This window comes from Pogona vitticeps, chromosome 4 (genome assembly GCF_051106095.1).
Source record: "Pogona vitticeps strain Pit_001003342236 chromosome 4, PviZW2.1, whole genome shotgun sequence".
NCBI lineage: Eukaryota > Metazoa > Chordata > Lepidosauria > Squamata > Agamidae > Pogona > Pogona vitticeps.
The window spans coordinates 136,367,084-136,394,817 of NC_135786.1; the positions used below are offsets into that span (position 1 = coordinate 136,367,084).

General features: G+C 40.9%; 1 long non-coding RNA gene across 1 annotated transcript; it reads left to right on the forward strand.

The window, feature by feature from the left end:
* Positions 1-27,734, forward strand: LOC144588955 (uncharacterized). Its single transcript, XR_013544735.1, has 2 exons — positions 1-2,715; positions 21,806-27,734. It is a non-coding gene; the product is annotated as an uncharacterized LOC144588955 (long non-coding RNA).

Genomic DNA, 27,734 nt, shown 5'->3' on the forward strand with positions numbered 1-27,734 from the left:
AGGAGAATCTGGTGGTGATTCAGCTGTCGTGCTTCTAATCCCTCAGCATTCTCCTCAGCTGTAGTTAACCCCTCAGGTTCCGGATCTTTGGCTGTACCCATGACAAAATGGATTATATTAATTGATCTAAATACAAAATATTTTAACCAGCCTGGTACATGGTTCCTGAACTGCTAGTTCCAGTTAGAGTAGATTTACTGACTCAGCCACTGAATAGCAATAGAATATTTTCATAAACTCACTTGATTCAGTAGGTCTATTCTAGTTGAGAAAAACAACAGCATTGAAGTCCTGATTTTCAACACTAATTCTCTTCTCTTCTCTGAAATACTGGAAGCAAAACAAACATCTCAAAACCATTAGCGATCCTTGACTTGGACTGCAACTTAAATTTTAAGTGATTGTATTTGCTTCTCAAAATATTTGCTTCTCTGTCTTACATTCCTAATGAATTTCCCCTCTCTTTTTTATTGCATTTGTCTAACAATTCAAAGTGAGGTTGAGAAGAATGTGATGATTTTCTGGAGTACTGCTTTTGGAGGAGTAGATGTGGGTTACCCACACATCTCTCCTCATAGCTCTAGCTAGAGCCGCACCTAAACTGCTACAACTAGGAAAAAAAAGCCCTCAAGGAGGAGGATGAAATTTAGTAGCTGGTCCTATGGAGCTTTGGAAAAACCACCCTTGGCTGAATTAATGACATGCTGTGACAAATATATGTTGTGTGTTTGGCCAGCTTCATCATTGGAAATGGTGGCCAGGGAACTGACAGGAGAATATTAATATTTCATAAGGCATTGATGCATTGTTTACTGAATGGCTAATTCCCCTGCAGGGAAAGTCTTCAACCAGGGCTGAGTCTCCATGGATGTGTTTGAAAACAATCCCTCGGCAATTGGTGCTTAGGTGGGGAGAGACTAGGTGAGAGTTCCCAGCTGATATTAACTGGAAACTGGGGTGTGGCTCTTTATTGCAGTGTGGGGGGGAGATAGTGTCACAAATTGCTTTTTGGGCAACCAAATGCAGACTATGTTCCCTGCTTAGTATTCCATTTGCTATCACCTGTGCTTGTGCATTTGTAAGTATACAAAGACAGGGATGAGTCTCTTACTCGTATAGAAATACTAGCATATGAGCTAAAGGAAATGAAACCCTTTTTTGATATGTCTGAAGCATCTTTCCTGTTTGGTGTAGTGAACATGGATCAAAGATATTCTGGTTTCAGATTACTCACCATTCTTCTCTGTGCACCTGCTAATGAAACTGATCAACGTTTTCCTTTTGGAACTTATCCAAATAAAAGTATGAATTTGCCATAGCTGAGCAGCTACTGTCCTGAAAATATAATTTGCTTTCAGTGTTAGATGGGGGTAAGGATAAAGTTTCAAATATGACTTTAGGTTTTTCTAGATGATTTATAAAATGTATACTTTCCAAGTAATTTTAAAAAAAACCATCGGCTTCTGCTTTTTCCCCAGAGGTCTATAAAGCTCTGCAGGGCTCTTAGAGAGATGTTCAGGTGTGGTGCTCTCTGAGATGACATTTTTTGAGAGCAGCCAGGAGGATCATATAGCCATATAACAATTTAATTCTTTAAAAAAAAACCTTTGGTTTGTGAATGTGGAGTATTGTGCTTCTGTACTCACTATTCAAAATGCTAGGAAATGACCCGATATTGCTACACAGTATTGTGCCTGCACTGACAGCAGGAAAAAGGGATGCCAAGCTTCATGTAGCAAAGGGCAGTATGAATATTGACAACACCAATGGTAATAGACAAGGTGGTCTACAGCAGTGGTCCCCAACCTTGGGCCTCCAGATGTTCTTGGACTACAACTCCCAGAAGCCTTCACCACCACCTCTGTTGGCCAGGATTTCTGGAAGTCGAAGTCCAAGAACATCTGGAGGCCCAAGTTTGGGGATCACTGGTCTACAGGATAGGAACTCAAGAGGTCAATTCATATTGAGCAAAACAGCTATTTGGTCTGCCATTTCCCCCCCTTCATTCTAAAGAAATAAGAAAGATGATGTCTGGGTATCAATCCCCCCCAAGAGACAGAAGAACTGGTTTCAGATAGATGTTCTCAGGTGCTTCAATCAACATTCCATGGAGACAGCTTAGTTAAATAAAACCGAACAGCTGTTTTATACTGAACTATATTGCAACTGGAATTCTAAGAAATTTAAGGTCAGTTTTTTGTCAAAACTACATGGAAACATTGCTTTCTACACAGCAATTTGTTTTAAAAGAAACAATTTTAAAGGAGCCTGTTGCTTTCAACTTTTCAATTTTCAGCTTTTAATACTGAATTGTGATTTTTTTTTTAAGTTTTGGAAGTTTCGCCCATGCTGATAACATGTGAACAAAATGGCAGCAAAGCAAAAAATAAGTTTTTTAAAAAAATCAGGCTAAGCATGGACACACTCTTCTTGTCCTCTTTTTTTCTTTCTCTTTTTTTTTCTTTTCAGGTTAGAGCAACACGCAACATATACAGGTCTTCAAGAGAAGACAGATCCAGAGCCGAGTAGATCAACACAGAACAAGGAGCCTGCACTGAGCGATGCAAGATCTGTAAGCAAGGATAGCTGCAAGACATCAAAAGACGGATGATGTCTGCCCAGAGGCAGTCAGCTCCAGCACCAGTGGCCATCCAATGGACTTTTGAACAACAGAGAAGATTTATGAGCAAGACATCCCCAGACTCAACAGTCAAGGTATGAAATATTGTGTGATAGAGTGTTGAAATAATTAAGGGAGTAGAAGCAGCAGCCCTGGAAATTTACATTGCATTTAAAAATGAGGTTCAAGCAATAGTTTCTTGAAAGTTACTGCAAAACAAACAGCTCTGCAGCCAGGTCTGGAAGCAAGATCCTGACAGCTGAACATGTTTACAGTAACATTCCTGACAGTTGAATCTATTTACAAATTATTGTTATTGTTGTTTAGTTGGTAAGTTGTGTCCGACTCTTCGTGACCCCATGGACCAGGGCACGCCAGGCCCTCCTGTCTTCCACTGCCTCCCGGAGTTCGGTCATATTCATGTTGGTAGCGTTGATGACACTGTCCAACCATCTGATCCTCTGATAGCCGCCAACAGAGGAGAGAATTGAAAGTGCATTGAAATAATTGCTTGTTAAACATCAACATGACAGAGAAGCAGTGTCTGCAGATCCTGTGATTTACTCTATCTTATTTTATTAGATCCAGTGGCTTGCTATACCTTGATATATCAATCCCAGCACTTTGTTTCTTCTGTGAGTTGCTCTCCTTATCGTTATAGCCAGTGCAGACTGTTGATGGACAAAACAACAATGTTTATCGTCATAGTGGCAGCTTGCCAGATTCTGAGTTACAGGAGTCACATTTTACAGGAATTGTAAAAGCAATGGAAATTCCTGTTATAAAATATTTTAATGTCTACATGTGTGGTCCCGAGCAGGATACTGTGAATCAAAAGTCATGCTCTGAAGGGAAATTTGGCCATGTTTATTGAGTTAGTTTTAGCACCACATGAGAAGAATACCACTTATTTCTTTGCATACTGTATGAGCGAAGAAGAAGAAGAGCTTGTCAGAGAAGATATAACATAAACACCTTTTAGGCGGTTACACACTTCCTTAGATCCAAAGGCCCTCTCTGTGGCTGCTCCTAAGTCATGGAATGTTCTTCTTCCTCCCTTTTCTCCTTCAGCTGATGGCTGAAGGCACATCTTATCAGGCAGGCTTCTAATAATCATGTCTGAGTTCCTGAATCCCATTTTTTATTTAAGAAGATATTTTTAATGTTTTGTAGTTTTAACACAATCAATTAAAACAAACAAACAAACAAACAAAAAACAAATAAACACAAACTGTTCTCTGCCATTTCTGTTACTAATGTTAGAGAGGGAGAAAACTAGTGATGCATCACAGAGCTTGGAAAAGTTTTTTTTTTAAACTGCCATGCCGGCTACAAGTGAAATTTTCTCACCTCTGTTTTATTAGGAGTAGACCATGACCAGCATCGAAAGTAATTAGCTTGAGGATATGGTACTAGAGAGTACACAACCGTGCAAACTCTGATCTGGATAATGCACAGACTGTCTATTAAGAGCTGTCAAATCTGTTCAGAAATGTTCCATGTAGAAATTGCAGTCGCAATAGTTACATTGGTAGCTGAACGGTGATGGAAAGAATAATATCATTTCTATAGCCTAAACAAACAAGCAAAGGGACATTTCAAAGACAGGCAAACTGCTGGAGCATTGCCACATGAGAAAAACTTGGTTTGCAGGAAGGTGTCTCTAGCAACTGCCTTTGCAACATGTGTGAATGAATCATTGTGGATCCCATACAAATTTCTGTCGTCTTTCCTCATAGCCACAGCTTCTCAATGGTGCTTTCCTACACAATCTGGTGTGAGTCATCAAGTGCTGAGTTATCAGGTGGTGTAGATACCTTTCTGAGGTGGCCCTTAGTCATTCTACAACCTTTGTGAAGTACAGAACAGATGTGACAAATCAAGATTGGCTGCCAAGAACAACGGCCTTGTCTCAAGCTCCTTCTCTCTCCCCTGCTTCCCTGGTAGGATACCTTTTCGTCCTACACCCAAGTAGAGAATATTGAGATGGAAGATGTCCTCTGCTTGACTGCTATTTAGTTGAAATGCAGCTTCAGTGTGACTACACTGACTACAGAACGATTTAGCTTTGCTGCAATTTGATTTACAAGTTCCCTGGGTCGTACTGGATGAGATGCAATTCACATTCCAGTGCACAGCCCCACTTCTTTCCTTCCTTCCTCTGATCCCACCTCTGCCAATCCTTTTATCAGGCATAAATATGGGAAATAATTAGTAACATGGACCCAACAGTAAGGTGATCTAGCACTAACCTCATATACGTAAGAATTGTTTATCTATTTATTTTTAATCTGGAGGGTGATCAGGGGAGAGGAAGGAATGCAAGAGCATGTTTGCCCCAGACCTGAAGGTCATGTTCCAACTGCCTACATCACTGAAGCACCACCTATAGACGCGGTCCCAGATACAAGAACGTATCACAACTAATCACATGGGGAAAAAATCTGTTCAAATTATTCTGGCTTGAAAAAGTAGAAGCCCGTCTCCAGCAGCAGAGGAGGGGGGGACAGCTGCTTTGGGAGCAAAAGGGGCTGGACCAGTTTGATTCAGTCTTTGTGTCATGTGACCAATAAAAATTCCTCTGAATTCACCCACTTTATAAGTGGAGCAAATTCCACAGTATTTGACCATGTAGTTGCAGCCTTAGAGGTGCAGAAACGTAAACAGAGGGAGAAGGGAGTCCTGCAATTGCCAGTCAGCCCTTAGTACCAGAAAACCACCTCAGCTGGCCAGATTAAGGCATTTGGAACCCTGGAGCAGTTTCAGAAACAGGGTCCCCCTTTGTGCATCTATGTGGACTGTTTTGGAGTGGTGGCATAGAAATAAAATAACTAAATGAAGCAGGAATAGCAGCAAGCTTGAAAGAGCATAACATAATTAAAAATAGCTGGATTAATTTCTGAGAAAATGTCACAGGAACATTTTGTTAATGTCGAAATGGCCTTTGATTGCCCTTTTAAAGCCCCTCAAGCACTTCTTTGCTTAGCTGCCCTCTTGGTGAATGGGCAATGCTATCAAGTTGCTTCCCTGACTGAGGATGAGAAGCTGCTCAGGGATCAGGTAAGGAAAGGAGAAAGAGGAGACAAAGCACTCAAGCCTGCAGATGGTTGCTGCCTTGGCCAGCACTGCTATGGTGTTCTGTAGCTCCAGCCTCCCCCAAAATGCAGAAGCCTGGAGCAGGTGAGCCCTTTGAACTGTCTGTGATCTGGCTCTGGCTTGGGGTCAATGCTGGTGCCTCTTGGAAAAGGAAATCCAACAACTACAGAGCCACCTCTGACTGCCACCTGTCTTTCCTCAGATGGTGGAATCATTTGGAAGAGAGCTTCCAAAAATGACATCAGGTGGGTACGGGAACAGGAACTTCTTGGGTGCTGATAGATCCAGGACCTTTTAGCACAAGTGAACAGATAAGAGAAGCAGCAGTCACATCAGATGGAATCTTCCTTTGGAATCTTGTCGATCCCATCATAGAATGGTGTACATGATGATGGTGGGGTGTGTGTCCATACTGTACACATATATGTAAATAATTATGTGGTGAAGGTTATAGACAAATCTCCCAGGACATGGTTTGAAAGTACAAAGTGTGGCAAACATACTGATGCTAAGCAGGATATTGGTCTAGTCAAGGCCTGAGGTGAGAGACACCAGCTGTGCATTCTGGGAAAGCTGCTCTGAATTCTAAGATGGAAGAACCGTTTGGGATATAAATTGCTGCTGGATGGATTTAGAATTTATTTATTCTCTTTTTTAGTGCAGGGAAGAACTTGGAAGGATTTGGCAGTCTCTTGGAGAAAGAAAAATAATATAGAAGAGTTGATTCACCAAATCCCCATAAATCAATAGGTCAACATAAGAACATAAGAAGAGCCCTGATGGATCAGGCCAAGGGCCCGTCTAGTCCAGCTTCCTGCATCTCACCGTGGTCCCACCAGATGCCTCTGGGAGCACACAAGACAACTAGATACCTGTCTCCCGGTACCACTCCCCTGCATCTGTCATTTGGAGGTACCTTCCTTTTAAGTCTGGAGATTATACATCCCCATCATGCCTTGTAAACTGCGATAGACTTTTCCTAGATTAAAGAGCCCCAAATGCTGTAGCTTTTCCTCATAAGGGAGGTGCTCCAGCCCAGTCATCATTTCAATTGCTCTCTTCTGCACCTTTCCAGTTCATCTTTTTCAAGGTGCGTTGACCAGAACTGTATGCAATACTCCAGGAGTGGCCTTACCAGTGTTTTGTACAATGGCAGTATAATGTTGGCAGTTTTATTTTCAATCCCCTTTTTTAATGAGACCTAGCATGGAATTGGTCTACCTCACTGCCACCGCACACTGGGTTGACATTTTGATCAAGCTGTCCCCCAGCACACCAAGATCTACCGTAGTTTCAGCTTACTACTGTTGAGCTACATCTCCTCATGTCTATCTTCAAAGAGTAGAAAAATGGAGGAGCAAGGAAAAACAGCTAATAAAGGAAGGAAGGAGTAGTCTTAAAGACTTGGATGCATGGAAAAAGAACTCACATGTTTAGTGGCAAATATTGAGCATGCTCCCTGTAGACAGCCAGTGTTAAAGGAGATACATGCAAGATTGTTTTTCTCCAACACATACTACATAAATAAAAGTAGATTTCTAGCTGCCATTTTCAGCAGCAACCCCAGGTTCACCTTCACACCTATTTCAACCATAGACACCTTTTCTAGCTGTATTTCAAGCTATATTTTTTTTAAAAGAACATTGTCTGTCTGTCTGTCTGTCATCTGAGAATAAATACAAACATTATTTTTAAAATCTTGTGGTCAAAGGAAATGAGATGTTTAACAAAACAACTGTATTTGAAAACCCCTTCTTATTTAAGCTTCCATTTTAATATGTTCCACCTCAACTAATGTTTTTTCTTCTTCTCCTTCATTTGATTATAGCACAGAGCCACTGATGTAGCAGTAAATTTGATTTTCTCTTGGCTGTAACACTCAGTAATAATGAAATGCATGACTTTCAGCCTCACAGGTTGCCATCACCTGTATATTGGCTATTCAGAGCTGAAGACCGGAAGCTCATTTGTCTTACAAAGAGCTGATTTTCCTTCCCTTGAAAGAGACCACAAGGAAGTATATATATTTTTTCAGCTTGTTGTTTTGTGCTATTTTAACTGGGGAATTCTTAGACCGAGTAAGTGCTTTTTAAAACCAACAACCACTCACCAAAAGAAAAAGTCTTGCTCATTTGTTTGGAATGTCTATCATTAATGCAGTTCTCTTAAAAGTTATCATATACATCTGTTTGCAGGGTCTGGGGCATGTGCAGACTTCAGTATGACCTCAGATCTCTCTTGTGCATAATTTTGGTTACTTAATTATGAACATGGGAAGATTTGACTGATCATGCATCAGAAGAAGTAAGAGGGATTCCAGTCATCCAATCAACCAGTTGTTAATATTTTCCAGAATATTCCATTGCATTTTCCTTCCTCTCAGTTTCCATTTTTTCCCAGGAGTTAATTGTCTACTGAGCACATTCAGTCTTGCAGGAGTGTTTGCAGGGCAAGGTTCCTCCACCTTTGAGTAAAAAATAAAACAAAAATATTTAAAAGTTTCTTGTGTATTTACGTCAAGAGTTCCCTCAGTCCTGCTGACAATTTGTTTTTGTGCATGGACGATGCAATATGTACTTAGAGAATGAGTCTGCCTTTAATACGTAAAGTGATGACTATCTTGGCTATTATTAGAGGTCTTCCTAATCCCAGCCCAAGCCTGATTCAAGCATGTAAAGAGATGGAATCTTGTAGTTCAGCATTCTGTCTTAAATGTGGTCTGGCTTTCTCTGAGTTCATCCATACATTCTAATTGCTCCTGTTTTAGAAGAGGTTCAGCTGCCCACTAATTTGGATTAGTTTAACAAAATTATTTGATGTTACTTGAGGCATGAATCAAACCTTCCCTTTTCAAGATTATTTTGCCTTACTTAGGAATGGTTCTTTTTTGTTTGTTTGTTTTGTAGCCCTGGTCGTTCAAGATGTGTCGGCCATTTTAGTTCCTTCATTTTGAATGGACCAGGTTTCTGTGGGGCAGTGCAGACTTAGAACTCTCCTCGCATCCATTGTAATGTTATATATGAGAATGTTCTTAACACCGAGCAGGGCTGTCTCTCATTGACTTTCTAAATGGAGGGCGGAGATAGGTGGGGGGGTTCTTTCCGGCACAGCTGCCTCTCACCTTCTACATTGTGAATCAATATAACACACTGTTTTATGTTGCAGTGGAAAAAGAGCTAATGGCTTTAAGCTCTCCTTCAACCACTGTAGACTTTTCTCCATGTTTCTTCACAAAAGAGAAGCTTCCACTACTAAAATGAAAGTTGCTGACAAATTCTAGGCTAAGATCAATTGGGATGGGGAGAGAGGAACACACCAGAACAGAACAGAGGGTGAAGGTAATGGAAACAGCATTTGTGTATAATCGCTGTGGTGTTCAGCATGTATTCTGCAGGTGCAGATTCCAAATATCTATAGCTTGCTTTTCAACTTCAACCACAAGTATATGGCAGTACATGGATGGATCCTCCCATGCTAAGTTACTCCTGGCTGGATCTTTCAATAAGGCAACATTAATGGAAGGGAAAGAGACAAGGAGTGAAGATAGGGCAGAGAATAGGAGGGAATGAGAGGGTGGGAGTGAGGACAGATGGGAGAAGGAGGTGAGGGGATGTTTTATGGTTGGAAAAATGCAAGTGTCAGATTTCTACGTGATGCAAAAGTGAAAATGCTTCCAGATGAGGCTTCAGTTGTACAATCCCTGTGCTGTATTCATTGAATTTTAGAGAGTTGCAGTCATTGCCATCTTCTGTTTGAAATGCTCTGTGTTTTCAACCACTTCCTTTGTCTTTTTTCTGACCTCAAGAAAATCTATTATGGAAAGAAAGCTGCACAGTGCCATTGGATTGGCGCATTAAGAGTTATCTGGAAGCACATGAAGTCACATTCTCAGGTGCCCTGTTCTTTGAGAGGCAATTCGATATTGCGTACTGTATCTAGAAATATGCCCCGCTGAATTCAGTGGGGATTTCTTCTGAGAAGACAAGTACAGGATTACACAGTTGGTGCATTTTAGCTTGCAGTGGTGTCGATGTAATAAGATGTACGCTATTAACCCCCCCCCCGGTAAACAAAGATACATATTGCTGAAAGCACAATTGTGTAAACACTCATGATTAAAATTGTTTAAATGCTGTTACTGTAGTGCTGTATATTCCCCAAACTAGGCATATACAGTACACTTGTCTCAATGACTCTGAACTGAAGTTACTTTCAGCTCTATGAGTCCAACAGGGCAGCCAATAGGTCAGTGGTGCCCACTGAGGCAGGAAGGGAAAGCCACTGGTACACTAGATATTATGGATGACAACTTTCACAGCCCTTTATCAAGGCTGGGGATGCTGAGAGTTGTAGTTCAAAAACTAAGTGGTACAATGACACTTTGGTGTTCCAGGGCCCTGTTCCACTGGTTTGTGTTCTGTACTGGGAATTAATTCTTCAAGGTGAAACTTGCCTGCCTTGAGACAGCTGATGCCAGACTCAGCAGCTTTTATTCAGCAAAGCCAGGATCATCAGCTTACAACACAGCCCACAACAACCCTAACAGCTATTTCCTCTCTCCTTTAAGATTTAGCATGTCTGATAAATTGCATTTTAATTTTTTTAAATATTACATTTTGAACTGGCATAGTGCTAAATTTGATGTAGCACTAAAACAGAAACAGTTAGGAAAAAAAGAGGAAGAGTTCAGACAATAGAGTAGCCTGCAATCCAAAACCTGTTGTACTCCGGAAACCTTGCAGATTCCACAGACACAATTTAATCCGACACATACCAAAATGAGTAAAATAAAGTGTGACCAGAATTAATTTAAAATGAACAACTACCAAGCAGGAACTGAACCCCCCTGCTTCCCAGCTGGAAAAAAACACATGCACAAGTGCTTAGCTGCACATTGTGTAGCTGGAGATTTTGAATTTGATTTCAGTTGTGCCAAATCTGGTGCAAAACACGAGTATTTTGACATGTAGCCAAGGACCTCAAGTTGAGCAACTTTGAAAGAGATTTATAGTGGGATGTTGTAGATCAGTGGTTCTTAACCTTGGGTTACTCAGGTGTTTTTGAACTGCAACTCCCAGAAACCCCGGCCAGCACAGCTGGTGGTGAAGGCTTCTGGGAGTTGCAGTCCAAAAACACCTGAGTAACCCAAGGTTAAGAACCACTGCTGTAGATTATAGTGCTGGCTGATGTATGTGTGGATCTTTATGTGTGCTTTAGTATTTTAAAATATTTTTAGACTGGTGCTCCTTTTTGGTGTTAATGTATGTTTAATTGCTTTTTAATGCTGCAAGGTACTGTATTGTTACTGGTATCTGTTTTGCTAATCGTTTGTGACTACCTTGGGCCCCAGAACTGGAACAAAGGCAGCAGAAGAATAGCATGTTGTGAAATAAATGAATGAATGAATAGCAAAATAAAGAAAGCTGATCTGCATAGTATGTTTGTGGCTGGCTGGATGAGCTCAGTGAGACAGAGCACTTCGCTGCTGAGGCAGGGGTCAGGAATCCAATTCCCCACTGTGCCTTGTAGGAGAAGGACCAGCCTATGCTGTATTCCCAGAGGAAGGGAATGATAAACTAAGTGAGTATTTTATAAATGAGTATTTTATACCAAGAAAACCTTGGGAAGAGTTGCCATAAATTGGAATCAACTTGATAGCACAGAATTAGTAGTAGGAGTAGGAGGAGATGAAAAAGCTCGTGCTGTGACAGTTACATAGAACCAGGGACTTCCTGAATGAATCTTTAAATGTAGCCTCCAAGTATTCAATATGCCCATTAATCTGCTTGAGAGAAAAGAAAAGCATAATACCAAAAGAGGGTAAAACCAATCTGTAATTTTCCTTGGATGGTTAATCTACCTTGACCTCCTCCTCTGAGCCTACTAGAAGCGCATGCACGATCCAATCAGCAAATCTGCAAAAAACTGATTTGAAGAGATTGTTTGCCTTCAAGAGCATCGTTTTGTCATCAAACAATACATGTAGCCACTCTTAAAGGTCAAACATTGCCTGTTTCATGGCTCTTTCACAGAAGAGAGGAGTGAATCTGTGAGGAAGAGGTCAGTGGAGGCACCTCCAGCGGGCTGTCTAGCCCAAGTCCAGGGCCCCAGGAGATCAGTGTGTCTGTCTTGCTGGCGGATATTGTGTACACTTGACCCAGGGTTAAAGACTGTTCAGTGCAGGCTGAGGCATTGCTTACTGACCCAACTGAGAAGGCCCCAGGGGGTGTGCCCAGCCTTCTAGACTTTGCAACCCAGATCAAGGCCTTCCCTGCCAAAACAACATGGGAACCCAGCCTTCCCTTTGTGAAGCACCCACTGGAGGGGGAGAAGGTGAATTGGGGGGAGTTGGGACCTAAGGGTTATAAGGGAGGCACTGGAGGAGGTGGGGACAGAGAGAGTAGACTTAGAGGTGAGGGGAGGAAATTCTAGTATCCTCACCCTCCTTATCACCTGCATTACTCTGTGAGAGGTGACAGAGACAAGGTCCTCAACCCCACCCCACCCCCCGGAGAGCCTATGAAGGAGAGCTGACCCCAATTCAGTTGCAGTTCTGGAGTCAGCAGCTCCAAAAAGGTTGTCTGTGTCACCTCTGCAAGGAAAAACTGCAGTTAGAGGGCACCAGGCACCCGGGAGTGAAACTTCAGATATGCCATGTGCCCTGCCATGTGTCACTGAAGGCATACTTGCCTTTGCTTTTGTGGGCCTCAAGCTTCGGAGGAACATGGTGCATACCATTGAGATAGGCTGTGGATTCAGGTTCCCCCAGTGCTGCTAACTCAGGGGAAGGAGAAGGGACAGGACTGAGTTGTGGCTAATGAAGACATTAGCCCTGAAGGTAGAATCTTGTTTAATTCATCAGCTGTTGATCCCTCCACCCAAGTTTCCATAGAACCCTGTTGTTTTTGCACAAGTTGGTGTGGATTCCATTAATCTGGGAATGGAGTATTGTCCACCCACCGACCTGGGGAGGGTTGGCAGGGCTCACAGAACCTTAAGTGGATTGCAAAAAAAAAGGGTGAGGGCCACACTTAGAACACAGGCTACGCGTTCTCCAAGGTCAGCTATATCTCAAAAGTTACTGGGATGAAATTTATTTTCCTTGGCTGAATGCCCAGGAGTCATTTTTTTTTAAAAAAATATCTCAGATGGTCTTACAGCAAATACTGAAATAACAGCTATCATCATTTTTATACAACACTTAACAAAATCTGGTTTCAATTCAACGTCTTTGTCAAAGGGCAGAGACCATGGAACAGTGTCTAAACATGCACGTTTAACGTTAGTCTAATAGTTGAAGCCGAAGCTGTCGTGAGCAGTGGGGCTCTCGTGCAATATAGTCGAGAAGGGCTCTCATGTAATTAAAGCAATTACTTCACTCTGGCATATCTGGAAAGTTGCCATTCCCTGTATTTAATAAGGAAGGGACTTAGGTTGACAAGATCCAAGCCGCTATGTACTATAAAACAAACTGCTGAGCTGTCTATTACTCAGGCAACACAAACCCATTTTTCATGCTGTTTTGTCAGGTCTAATTTCTCCCAGGAGTCCAGATTGCATTAGTACTCATCAGAATTATGAGGAAGGTTTTTTTTTATTATTTTAAGTTGATGCATTCATTTCTCTCTGATTTTTTTAAAAGAAGTCTCAACAGTTTATTTCTTTAAATGATATATTCTTGAACAAGTCATGCATGGTGGAAGTCATTGACTGAAAATCTTGTTTGTTTCATGCAATTTGGAAAGCTTAAAAAGCCTATTTCTCAAATAAAGAATTGTCCATTAGTACTGTAACAAAGCTGATATTGTAAGAAGGTCTACCTGGGGAATAAAAGGTCAGCAGGAATTTTATTAACAGTTATTAGAGTTTGTGCAAACTGTGTTTCTTTTCCGTATGGAATAATAATTGTGTTTTTAGAGTAGAAATGGGCTGAGCTGCCTTAATGTCTCAGGCAGGCAGATAAGAGGACAAGCCCTCTTCTGTTGCTGACATTGGCTGAAATCCTGTGAAGTAACTCCACCAATGTAAATGATGATGATGTCATCATCCACCTGCAAAATCTTAAATTTAATGTAATGTAAAGTTTCTTGTCCTCCCTCCCTTTCAGGGATCCCTAGAGACGCCTGTAGGAGCCTTACATATAATATTCAAAAATGGCTGCTAGATTGTAGCCAATGGGATCAGGACTGGTAGGGGTGATAGGGCGGCAATTTTTGGATGTTAAAGGCTTCTTTTCCTGAGGCTCCAGAAGGCTACCCCAGGACAAAACAGATCCCTAAAGAGTCTCAGAACCTGAGGTAGGGGTTTATGTGGCAAGTTTAAATTAAATTAAATTGAATCAAACATTTCTGTCATCACTATTTATGCCACTGGAGCTGTAGCTACTGGATTCCAGCCACTGTCTGAGCTGTTGAACTACAAGGAGGAAACACAACAGGCAAGAGAGTGAAGGAAAGGCAGATGAAGTGAAACATGGACCTAAGAAAACAGGATTCTCCAGAATCTTAAAAGCAACAGAAAACAGGAAAGGATTGGGAAATGAGGCTTGGGAGGCTTAGAAGAGAGAATAATACAGAGAAATGGAGAAAATGAAGGATCAAGAAGCTCAGTCCTGACTTAAAATAGCTTAGAAGTGGTATAGTGGCCACACGTACACCCTGGAGCCCTATTTCTGGATCTTGTCCTGTAGAGGAGACTTCTTTCTGTAGTGTTGCCCAACTGATGTGGAAGAATCTGGCTGAAAGCGAAATGCAGGGCTGTTGGCCGGTCTTTTTGCCTCTAGAGCTGCAGTTGCTGGATTCCCAAGTCTGAGTCCATGTCTTTGGTACCAAGTCCTGAATTCCAAGCCCCAAGTCTGAATCCCTATTTTAAAAAATAAGCTTTTTTTACCTAGAACAAAGAGAGAAGGTTGGTGGGTTCCAAGTCACAAGTTGGGTCCAATTCAGTTTTTTTGGGGGGGGGGAATCACGTCCAATTCATGTTACTGGTGCTACTTAAGTCTGACTTGACAGCGAGACCTGAGAGTCAAGTCCCCATCCCTGGAGAAATGTGTGTCAATTGGAATCCTATTTTCCATGGGAACTGGCTGGATAGCTCAGTGAGTTAGGTATCTAGCTGTGAAGCCAGAGGTTGGTAGTTCAATTCCCCACTGTCCATCTCAGAAGAGCCAGCCTGTGTGGCCTCGGGCAAGCTACATAAACCCTGAACACCTCTGGAAAAAAAGAATTGGCAAACCACATCTGAGTACTCTCTCCCTAGAAAACCCTGAAAAGGGTCACCATAAGTCTGAATTGACTTGATGACACACAGTTAATTAATTCATTTCCATGGGACAATTCATGGCCCCAGGGAAGGGCACCTCATCCCAAAATTTCAGGTGGGAGAACCACTCCTGCTCCATTAATGAGCCACCTATGAATTCACATGCATTTCCCTCTAGATGTATAACTATGACAGAAGGGTGAAATTTAATGGATTGTGAAGTAAAGAATTTCTAATATTTTCACAAACTGTCTGTTTATAGTTCTACCCTGGTTTTAATCCAAGAAAGGTGGCATAGTTCTCCCCCATATTTTTCTCAAAATACTGTAGCTCTTTGAGGTAGGATTGGATGAGAAATATTGGTACTAAGTTACCGAGTGAACTGCATGCCTTGACATTTTGTCTCTAGTCCCCGTCCTAGAACTGTGGGGACTTCACTGTAGCAAATGTTTACTGTAGTAAAATTCACTCTTAATGGCAATCGTGGGAGATGAATTATACATGCAAACACTGTTCTGATGATATGATCAAAAACACTCTACAAGGTAATAAATGGTTGTACATTGGAGGAAAAAAATTAGGTTGTTTAAAGTGTTTAAATAATATGAAGTCACCAAGTATGCAATTAGTAAAATTCCTCCGTCATCTTATCTAGCATTTGAACAGCTTTTTAGAGAGTTCATTGCATTTAACATTGTTACAGTAATTGTTACAACAGTCTTGAAGGTGTCATTCTTCCCATTATGTAACTGGATACTAGAGGTGAGAGAATGTGCCTTATCTAGTGACCTATGATGTGCTTACGGTTGAGTACAAGATTTGGACTGGGGACTTCCCAGCTCAGAGTCTAGCTTTTCACCCACATCATTACATTAGCCCATGAAAGCCACAGCACAGGTACACCCATCCATTGTACTAGATGTAGTCGCACAACTTTGAGCTGTTTTTCACTCCTGTTTCTGCCAGGAATGTTTGGAAATCCTGCAGAATCCTAGAGAATGCTTTTGGAGTGGTGGTGGCAGCTGCGTTGATCCGTTGCTGCAAAAGAAACAGATTCTAGTAGCACCTTGAAGATTAACATGTTTTATAAAGATATATAGTTTCAAGGACCTCCACCCACTTCATCAGATATGTAAAGTGTTGTCTCAGTTCACAAATCTTTACAGAAATGTTTGAGTAGGAGAGGGGAGTGGGGAAACTGAAATAAAAAAGGCCTACATGATATTATCTGAACTGTCATAATCAATAAACAGTAATTGGGAGGCAATACAGACATCTTGGCTTAGATCAGCAGGTTAACACATCTATGAGGATGAAAAGTTTTTGTTGTATCTCAGTTACATGACAGAGTTTAATATACAGATGAACTTATGTGAGTGGAGGATTATATTCAACAGGACCAAAGGAAACAGAAATGCAAAAAGCAGCAGAGACTTCCGGCTTGATGCTGTGGCAATACAGCAGCAGGAGGATGGAGCTTTGTCCTCTGGGCTGAATTCTGACTTGTTTGGGACCCCCCAGGAGGTTAAAATCACCCTGAAGAGGTGGTGAAATGGGGGAGATGCTGAAAAGCTTGCTTGCAAATCGTCGGCAGCCAGCAATTGAGAAGTGGTAAACCAGCACATTGTTATCATTGGGTGAGAAATATTTATAACTATTTTATTTTATGACCATCCCTGGACGAGACAATCCCTATAACAGAAAAGTGAGCCTCGACACTTAAAGAGCAGTGGTGAATCTGGAGAAGGGAGGAGACACAAAGAGAAGCAAAGAAAATAAATTGGAAACTATTTAGACATTTAATTATACTTCAAGGAAGGAAGTTTGGTACTACTCTGACATTAGAAACTTAAGAAATCTTTCTCATAAAATTCTTAAACACTTCTGGAATTAAACTGGTAATGTTACAGCTACAGCTACTTACAGCTATCTACAGTGTTAGCAAAAAGCACAGAACATTGACCTTGAAGACTTTATGGAGACTCTGACTTTTTTTTCTCTGAGGACTGATTGAAATATAGACAAATTAACCCTCAAAAGCCTAATTCTGCAGAAGTGGATTTTTTAAATAAATAAACTGTATCTTGAGCTCTGAATTTGATTGGAGCACAAGCTGGGATAGGATTAATATGGAAATGGACTGCTTCTGGGGCTGGATTACAAAAGACATCAGGCTATATAAACATCGAGGGAACTATTTGATGAGCAAGTGTCCTTCAGTCAACAAGCAAGGGAAACCCTATACATCTGAGACTGGATTCAAGTTTAACCCTAAAGATGACCAATCTATTAAAATGAACCTATGGACGCAAGTATTGATGGAATTGGACTGATTACTACTAAACAACTGGATAACTTTCACTTGGAATACAGTCATTTGATATCTGGGACATAATGCTACAACAAGACAAATTTAGGGAGGAAACAAAATCTACTCTTCAAACAATTTTAGAAATAGTGAGATCCCACAACAAAGAGGCGAAATTATTCAATGAGCAGTTAAAGAAAGACTATAGTCAACAGGAGATAGGGAATAAAAAAGAAGGAAATTAGAGGGGGGTGGATGATGTATGCCAATCAAAAGAGGGACTGGAGGGAATCAGAGGAGGAAATTTAGGAGGTCTAATTCTAACCCTGGAGCCAAGGAGAATCTTAGGTGTGCTGAGAGAAGATAAGGAGAGAGGACCAGCAGATTTAATTAAAAATACTGTAGCTTGGAAGATCTATTGGAGATAGATCAAGTGCAAAAAATGATGACAGATGGTACAAGAGATGGCTAAATTCTTAGAGAGATAGGAATTAGAATTGGGAAAAGACAAAAAAGAGAAGGAATTACTTAGAAAGATGCAAAGGTAAAAAACATTAAGGTGGCCTTCAACATTGAAAACATGCATGCACCTAACTTCTGGAACAGTAAGGGGACATATCATATATAGTAGGAAAGGGAATCAAATTGAAATAAGGGATCATTAATCAGGGTTAAGGCATAACAAGGTGGTTGTTAAGATAAATTGAAGCTAGTCATAAGAAAGAGGAAAAACAAATAGTACTTAATTAACATATATTAGATATGATATTGATATAGACATGACAGAAAATGTGGAGATAGAAATGGCTAAACAATTATATAAAGAAAATCTATGTAAAATGCTTTAGATAACATTCCATGTGTTAGGAACCTATTTAGCTATTATTGGTAAATACAAAGTTGGGTTGGTTAAATTGCCTCAAATTATATAGATTTCAAACCAGAATTGTTTGTATTAGGTACTTTATTAGAGGATTTTGAGAACTTGTATACTGTACTATGAGAGCAATATTATGATGGTAGCCAATTATGTACACTAAAATATACACATAATTGGTTCAATGTTTAAAAAACGTAAAGATTTTGAAGGGACAACCAAACCAAGATGCAAAACCAAATAATTATAAGCAACCTATGTGACACAATGTTTAACAGGCATGAACTGAATGTATATAGATTGAAAAACTAATAAAATCTTATTAAAAATGAAAGAAATGAAAAAAGCAGAGACATGGAAATTATCATTAATAAACAGCAGTTGGGTTGTACTACAGGCACTCTTGCATAGGTCGGTTAATTAAGGCATGTAATGAAATAGAAAAGACTTTGCACTGAAACTCTTGATGAATTCTTCAGACTAGTGAAAGAAGGGAGCACAGAGGAAGGAGGAGATGGAGCCAGAGTAGCGCTTCTCCTGTTCTTCAACCCTTCCCTTATCTGTCCTGTAGTTGCCGCAACATTAAAAGTGGGAACATTTAAAATCATCAGCTGAATTAGGGGATGGTCTGAATCAGCACATTCTACAATAGATTCTTCCACCATCTGTCGTAATAGAGCCCAAGCAAGGGGACAAAATTAGCCTCCTTTCAGCAAAGTAATATAACTTCTCTGGCAAATACTATTTCACATCGTGACCTTGGTAAGTCAGAAGAAAATGCAACTTCATGTGATTTCCATGGTTCACTACTTTCCTTGTTCTTCCTTCAGTTTAGCAGTTTTAAAAAGCAATGATGGAGCACACAAAAATTTCATTCATCACTGCAGCAAAGGCAGTATTTTTTTAAAAAGTTTGCTCCTGTTTGGCAAACCAAATGTAATTATCAATGTAATTAGCTGCTTTGTGATTCATTCAGAGTGGCAGTATTAATTTGCATAATTGATAGGCTGATTAATGAATAAATCATGGATTGAAAATTGAGGTTTTAATCATTATGTACTCTCCTTTGTAAAAGGGTGTTTTTTGTGCCAGTCATAATGCTCCAAATTATTTCCCTTGCTCAACGTGTCAGAGATTATTTAGCAATTACTTTAGAAATGCAGCTATATTTTAATTAGCCCCCCAAATGTAACTTGAAAAGAGATACCTTATTTATTTAGTGAAGATGGTAATGTTGATGCAAAGAACAGAGAGACTTAATCACTAAAACATTTCTTGATTGCCCCAGAGTTCTGTGAAAAGTGAGTCAGTTATTCTAAATAACAATTATTTATGTTTAGACCACAGATATTAGCTCTCCCCTCTGAAGTATACAACCACACAATCAAAGACAACACCCACACCAATATCTTTACTCCTCAGACCAGGATTAATTTTAAGTTTTCAGTGATTGGTGTAATGGAACTAGATTCTCCCTCTCATTCTGATTGTATAGTTCTTGTCTCAGTGCAGGGATTGCCATCTCTGCCACTGAGCTCTATAACCGCCTACCTCTGTTTGCCACCCAGAAGCCTGGAGTCCTTAGTCAGGAGTTGGGAGAGCAGTGCCTGGAAGCCCTACTGCTCGTGAGATTTATTTAATAATTATAAATATTTGCTGAGGCATGTGGTGAAATGGGTCCACCACATTCTCACAACTTCATCTAGAATGTTTGCGTCAAGCTGGGGCACACTTCTGTACGGCGACACCCTGCTCCGTTCTGTACTTAAATCGCTGCTGCAGTCCACAGAGTTTAATTATCCCAGGAGGATGTTTTTCAAGTGTCCAAATATCATACAGCTCCTTTCCCCCTCACCCTTCTCTGCCATTATCATGGCACTCTTACTACTTTCCTCTTTTATTCTTTCACTGAAATAGTGATGACTTGACAAGACATAGCAGACATTTGAATTAGCTGAGGCTCCAATACTTTGGCCATCACATGAGAAGAGAAGACTCCCCTGAAAAGACCCTGATGTTAGGAAAGTGTGAAGGCAAGAGGAGAAGGGGACAACAGAGGATGAGATGGCTGGACAGTGTCTGCAAAGCAACCAACATGAAACTGACACAGCTCCGGGAGGCAGTGGAAGACAGGAGGGCCTGGCGTGCTCTGGTCCATGGGGCATGAAGAGTCGGACACGACTAAACAACAAAAAAGTTAAGTGGTACACCACTAAATTAAATGAAAAAAACTTTTTTAAAAAATACAATTTACAAAGACTCATACTGTCTGCAGGCTATCGTTTCATTTAGGAGCTGGGAGGATAGTTGCTGGTGCATTCTCTGCAAGGGAAGGTTATTGTCAGGATCCCTCCCTGTTGAACTACTGAGAGTTTGCCTTGGCACACATACAATTCTGCATTTACACCAAGAATGTTGCTAAGCAAACATTTTGGTTCTGCACTTGGGAAAGTGGAGAAGATGGGTGGGATGATTGTAAGTGAGCATTTCTGTTCCATCGTAGGTAGGCAATTTTGAATGAATGGTATGTGATTTTGAATGAGGAGGGCTGTGATTGTGCTTTCATTCAGAAAGGCGTGGGACTGCTACTGGAATAGATGAAGGAAAACAAAGAGAAACAACAAAAAATGTTGTAGCTTGTCCATAGGTATTAAAAGCAATGTTCTCATCAAGGCTCCAGCCAGCCTGGGGGAAAAAGAAACCCCGTAGTGCTTTGGGGGCCTCTCAAGGCAGGAATATTTTCAAGAGTGAGGAAGGGATAAAAAGGTACATTTGTTCTCCTTTCCACTTTCCTGCTGAGCTACATAATGTTCCGAGAGTTTACTATGGACATTATCTGTATGTAATATGTGTGTTGTGTGGAAGAATGCTGAATAACGGGAAAATTTCTCTCTCCTGCCATATAGTACAAGTATAGGAGTTTTGCTTAGTTTCCCTAACCTGAAGCCTGAATAATCTGGAACTTTCCTTTGCTTCCTTCCTGCTCCTTTTAAACTGGCATTTTGACAGTAAACACCCCAATTGCTCTCACAGAGATGGTGAACTGAGAGATCCTCAACACCCAAATGAATTGTGATTCTTTGAGTTTTCCCCCATCCAATCTTGCTTCTTTGGAGCAGAAATGAGAGCCATCCACAGAAATCCAGGTCTTCAACATAGCTATGACTGAGTGGTCCTTTGTTCCCCTCAAACTCGATTAACCACAAAGACAGGGGCAGACATGTAAAAGCAGAAGCTCTACTTCCAGGTGGTGAGGGGAGTTACTAGATAATCTGATCTACCTAGAATCAAATCCTGGAACTTTAAAAATCCTTATCAGGCAGTTTGGGAATATTTGCTTAATATTCTTTGGTGCAGCTAGAGACAGAGTCTCCCTACAATAGAAATCATTTCCTTTTGGGGGGGGGGGTTAAAATGTATAGCTGTTTGCAAACTAATATTCAATCATCTCACTTTGTTATTCAAGGAAATAATAGATAACAGTAATGAAAACAACTCTAATGAAAACCTGCCCTAATCATAATCTCCTGTATAATCTAAAACACAGGTTGCAGAAACTGCTGTGCAGTCCATTTCATAAGCCATTTTTATGCTTCTCATTATTACGAAATGAAAGAGTATTGATTCAAGATTTGTTTTTCAGATGTTGTTCGAGAAAGATTCTGTAAACACAGAAGTGCCATTTTCAGCAACTTGCTTTCAAGTCCATCGGTGTCAAAATCATTTGCCATATAATTGACTTCCAAGTTCAAATTGGTGTTTGGGATTTACTTAGTAGTTATTGGTGGATCATGACCAACTGAGGAAGCAGCTGAAATGCTACAGGAAACTAATCATAAAATAAATGGAAAAGTTCTCATAACCTTGACAATGAAATTCCAGCTTCCATGACCTGATTCATTAAAATATATTAATCATGTACTTAATTCCAAGTGGCTGGATAGTCCAGTGGTTTAGGTATCTGGCTATGGAGAGGAGAGTTCGATTCCCCACTGTGTCTCCCCGGAAAAGAGTCAGCCTGTATGGCCTTGGGCAAGCTGCACAGCCCCAGGGCCAAGAAGGGAATGGTAAACCACTTCTGGGCATTCTCTACTGGGAAAACCCCGAAAAGGGTTGCCATAAGTCAGAACTGACTTGAAGACACATGATTTAATTATTAACTACTATAAGCAAAATGTCATTTGCAGATTAGGGAAAATAGTGACATGATCTGTGCAGGGCCCAGACTGTAAAGCAGAAGAAATGCCACATGAGTCCTTAATTTAAGAGGAAAAAAATTTAAGAGGGTTTTTATTGTGCACAGTAACTTCGTGACATCTCTGCTACCAAAACGCATTCTGCAACCCACTCCCTTGCCAAGAGAAAAGCCTATACATCCAATTTACGCTGTCCCTATTGTTATATCTTAAGAAATCCACCATACTGACCTACTGAGAAGTAAACCCATTCAAGAAAATGTTACGGACATCTGAGCAGTCATATATATATCGCATGTTGTTGGATAGTAGCTTTAGATGCACAGAAATGAATGGGCAGGGAGAATAACTGGGCTTCTGTTTGGACTAGGTGATCACATGGAGACTGTGGATTGTTTCAGTGCCAGCTGGGCCCTCCATCGGATGTGGCTTGATATGCACCACAGACCACCTTCCTTTGATCCTGCTTTCTGTCAATCCCCACCTTTGCTCTTATGTTTCATTGTAAAGCCTGTGGGCTCTTCAAAGTGCTGCATGGTGTTAGGAAAAGGAATTGTTTCCTGAAGTTATTCACAACATACAAAGACATACACAAATACTGCAGAAACATCATAGCCTGTTGTAGGTCGTCAGTGTAATAACAAGGTGATCTAGTACTAAACTCAAGGCTCGACCATGAGCCAAAAGAACCCTAGTTATTCCAATTTTACATGTTTTTGAATGGTTTCAGTTTTTTCCATTCACATGGCTCACAGCTCACTCAAATCTCTTACTAATAGCCCTGCTCATTCTTAGTCCCACCCCTTTGGTCTGAACCAATATTTCATAGGGGTTACACGGCCCAAATGTATACTGCCTGAAGACTTCAAAAGACCTAAAATAAAATAGTGGCATGAAAAAAAGAAACCAGATTTCAGGACTGAAATCTGGTTTCTTGAAACTGCTGCCCTATGCTTGCAGTAGCTAACCTGTTTGGAGAGTGTGTCATATCCTACATGAGTGAAGCCGGCGTTGTAATAATGGGAGAAGGGGACCCTCATTTGAGCTGACCAGCCCCAGTGGACAACCATATGGTCTGCTAAACTGAGGAGTCTGCAATCTGCAAAAGGTTTCCTGTTTGGAGCAAAGGGAGAGAGAAGGAGAGAAAAACTCCGATTACATAAAAGAATCTAGCATAGTACGTGGAGTAAACAACTAACAAGAGAAAAATAGGGGAGCTGTTTTATTTGTTTTACAGACTCTTCTATAAAAGCTCTAGGAAGCTAAATCAATCAAGAAACACAAACAAAACTCTAACGGCAAGTGTCAAGGCTGATTCCTCACTCTGGTTTTTGAGTACCAAGGGTGAGGTGGTGACACAAAGCCTCCACCCTCTTCTTGGCTTGACGCAAAGGCTCTGGCCAACACTGCTTCTGACACTGATAATGGAACAAGACTGTGACCTTGTCATGAGGTCTATTGAGGAGTGGAACGATTTACAAGATCTCCTCTGGAAGAGGCAATCTTACTGACATCCACAACCCCCCCCCCCCCACCACCACCACTGTACCTTGGTTCTAAGGATGACTTAATTTCATGTAATATGTTTTAAAACCATTTCCCATGCTATAATTTACAGAGGTTTACAATGGTAAAAACAAAATTCAATCCAGTGGAAACAAACCACGTTATTTTCTGTGCTGTAGAGCAGCAGCACAACACACATTTTGTGTTCAAGAAATTCCAGCTGCAGTCCACTGTTTGTCCAGGAAGGGTTAGGAAATAATCCGTTCTGTGGCCCTGGCTTCTGCCAGTCAGTTTCAGTTATTGCTCTACTAGGACTGACTTTCTGACTAATTGGACCAACAAGGCAAGCTCCCTATGTTCAGCCCTCAACAGATCACTGGCAGAAGGAACTCAGCGCTTACCAAACATTGATTTTGTGTGGAGTTTGGCCTCTTGGAATCATATCAAAGATGGTTTTAAGAGAAGAGCATTTATTCAATATTAAATTATGTGTCTGAGAGATAGGGGTTGATGGGGTTGTTGACTACAAATTACACAATTAGGTGTTTAAAAAATATGAGTGAAAAGAAGTCCAACCTCAGCATATCAGTCTCTTTACAAAAGGGAAAAAAAAAGAAACAAAAAGGAATATGTGAGGGATTCATCGCCCGGTCTCTACCTTTCCTGTTCCTGTTAGCACATAGCGTAGGGACACTCTTCCATTTCAAATACCCAGAAGTTGCAAATGTCTTTACCTGACCTGAAAGGGGACGTGTATCAAGCAAACCTCTGAGAGAAGACTGTTCCACGGTATGGGCACAAGAAATGGAAGTGCCCACTGAGATACTCCATAACAGACTATTAGGGTGCTTTCTGAATAAAGTCCACCACTCTAGTGTAATTGCTGTAATCATGGTGTAATACATCTCTGCTAACTGACATTAGTTAAAAGGGTATCCACAGAAATGCTGACTGCCAAAAAAATAAAGCAACTGGAGGCAAAGAGTTTATAGTGAAGTGTAGCGTTCACCCTGCTCATTTATATTTATGATGAGATTTGTATGCACCAATAGGAGCTAGTGAGGGGTGGAGTTAAGTGGGATAAAGAAAAGGAGGGAGAGGGAGAGGAGGTGGTTGAGAGTGAAGACAGAATGTTGTTTCGCTTGAGAGTTAACAACATTGACAGGACTTTTATCACCTGTAACAATAAACAATTTCTACTTGGTTCTTAAATGATACGTTGCCCGGACATCTGTCATTAATGGGAGGAAAGCGATGACAAACCTCGACAGCATCTTAAAAAGCAAAGACATCACCTTGCCAACAAAAGTCAGAATAGTCAAAGCTATGGTTTTTCCTGTAGTGATGTACGGAAGTGAGAGCTGGACCATAAAGAAAGCTGACCGCCAAAGAATTGATGCTTTTGAATTGTGGTGCTAGAGGAGATCCTTGAGAGTCCCCTGGACTGCAACAAGAATAAACCTATCAATTCTAGAGGAAATCAAATCTGAATGCTCACTGGAAGGACAGATCCTGAAGCTGAGGCTCCAATAGTTTGGTCATCTCATGAGAAGAGAAGACTCCTTGGAAAAGACACTGATGTTAGGAAAGTATGAAGGCAGGAGGAGAAGGGGACGACAGAGGATGAGATGGTTGGACAGTGTCATCGAAGCTACCAACATGAATTCTAATTCCCTTTTTCATTTCTGTCACCCCTTATGTTAAAAAATAAAAAAGAAGCTACCAACATGAATTTGACCCAACTCCAGGAGGCAGTGGAAGACAGGAGGGCCTGGCATGCTCTGGTCCATGGGGTCACGAAGAGTCGGACATGACTAAATGACTAAACAACAACAAAGGAACTGGTGGCAGCTGAATGACACGTAGTTTGGTGAAACAACCAAGGGGCAGGCGGGAATATGACATAAAGGGAGAAGCTCTAAAATGTTGTGGTGCTCCTCAAAGTGCAGTCTTATCCTGCAACCTATATGATAAACAAAGCAAAACAAAACAAAGCAAAATACACACTCCTCACATAATAAATATGCTGACCACTGAACTGACCCAAGTGCTGTCTCCCTCAAGTTGGTCCCTCAATCAGTCAGGGTGGATATGGGTTGAATCCTGTTGGCATCCTCAAAGGAAATTTCTCAGGATGATCTAACAATTGATGCAGTATAACAATTTGCAGATTCAAATTATGTTGATAACTGCTAATGACAGTGCAGCTGAAGTAAGTCAAACAAAGGAGAAATAACATGGAAGTGGAAAACATTATTGTACGAAAGAGTCAAAGCTAGAAGTGGGTATTAGTTAAGAAAAGTTATTTTCTTAAACCAGTAATGTATTGATATGCAATTAATACAGTTAGATAAAAGATGTTAACAAAACATATAAAATTAGATAGGTAATCATAAATGTCTGTTGTCTTGTACTAAGTTAGAGACTGTGATGCCAGAGCATCCCTGGGCAGTCTGTTCTATAAGAGAACTGCTCTTTTGATAAAGAAATTCTTCATAAACCTACTTCCTGAATTTGCCTCCTTGCAGTCAAGAACCTATTGTCCTCCAGAAGTTAAACAACAACTCACAACATACCTCATCGCCAGCCAGGCTGGTTGGGACTGATGAGAACAAGAGTCTATCAAGATTTGGAGGGCTGCAGACCTCTCAGCCCTATTGTAATTGCTTCTTCTCATCCTGTTCAAAGGGCTCAAGTCCACAGACCACCCATCTGTGATGTCAGGCAGAGATGCATTTTATGCTTTGCCCCTTACCTGAAAGGAGGGAGAGGCAAAGAGATCAATCAAGGATCCTCTGTACACTGATAGGACCTAGTAGATCATTGATGATACACCTTGACTATTGCCAAACTTTCCTAATCAAGTTTGTGACCATCTGTAGAGAGCCAAGGCTGCAGTTTGTGTTCATCCATTTCATGATCTATGCCGTGATTTCTGAATGCTGCATGTTAAACACAGTTTATTCTACCTCTGGGCTATACTGGCAACCTGAAGGGATTCTGGAGATAAAAACATCGTTCAGCCTTTAGCAACTATTAAGCTGAGCCTAAAATAGCTCAGTAGTTTAGATATCTGGCTGTATAGCCAGAGGTTGGGAGTTTATAAAAATGTATTGCCTTCACAAAAGGTCGTTGGAGAAGAGGGTAAGCTAGCTACACAGGCATCAATCTAGCATTTATTTTGGCAAGTAAACAGGATACAATAATTGAAAAACCATTGAGAGAGGAGAAAGAGGAAGAAATCTAGGAATGTTCAGTTCATGTCTCTCCCCCCGCTCCTTTTCCCTTAAATCCTTTTAGGGCTAATACAGTTACTGCTTCACTGAATCCAGCAGAAGCTTGATCAACTTCAGAAGTCAGTCTTTTTCCCATAGGAAAGAGATGATCTTGGAAACTCATAGGGAGGGCATGATCACAACTCCTCTCTGTTTTCTTCCAGCAATAGTTCCAAAATTTAGCCCTCTGAATAGCTCAGTGAGTTGAATACCTGGCCACAATGCCAAAAGTTGTGCGTTTGATTCTCCTCTGTGCCTCCTGGGAGAAGAAGCAGCCTTTTCCTTTCCTTTCCAAAAGAGGGAAGCCTGATCCGCCCACCCCTGCCCCCAGTACAGCAGGGTAAGGGCTTGCCAACCAGTTGCCAAACTTGGTGATACAAAATTTACTGTCAAGAAAGCAAATCCTGTGCAACAGGCTAGAGGAAATGCATTTTATGAGACTTATTAATAATTGTGTGCCACTGAGTCAATTCAGACATATCATGAACCTTTTCAGGACTTACAAAGTAGAGAATACACTTCTCCCTTCAATAACATTGGGGTTAAGGGTGTCGGACCCATCATGTAGTTCAAAATCTGTATATAACTCATGCCC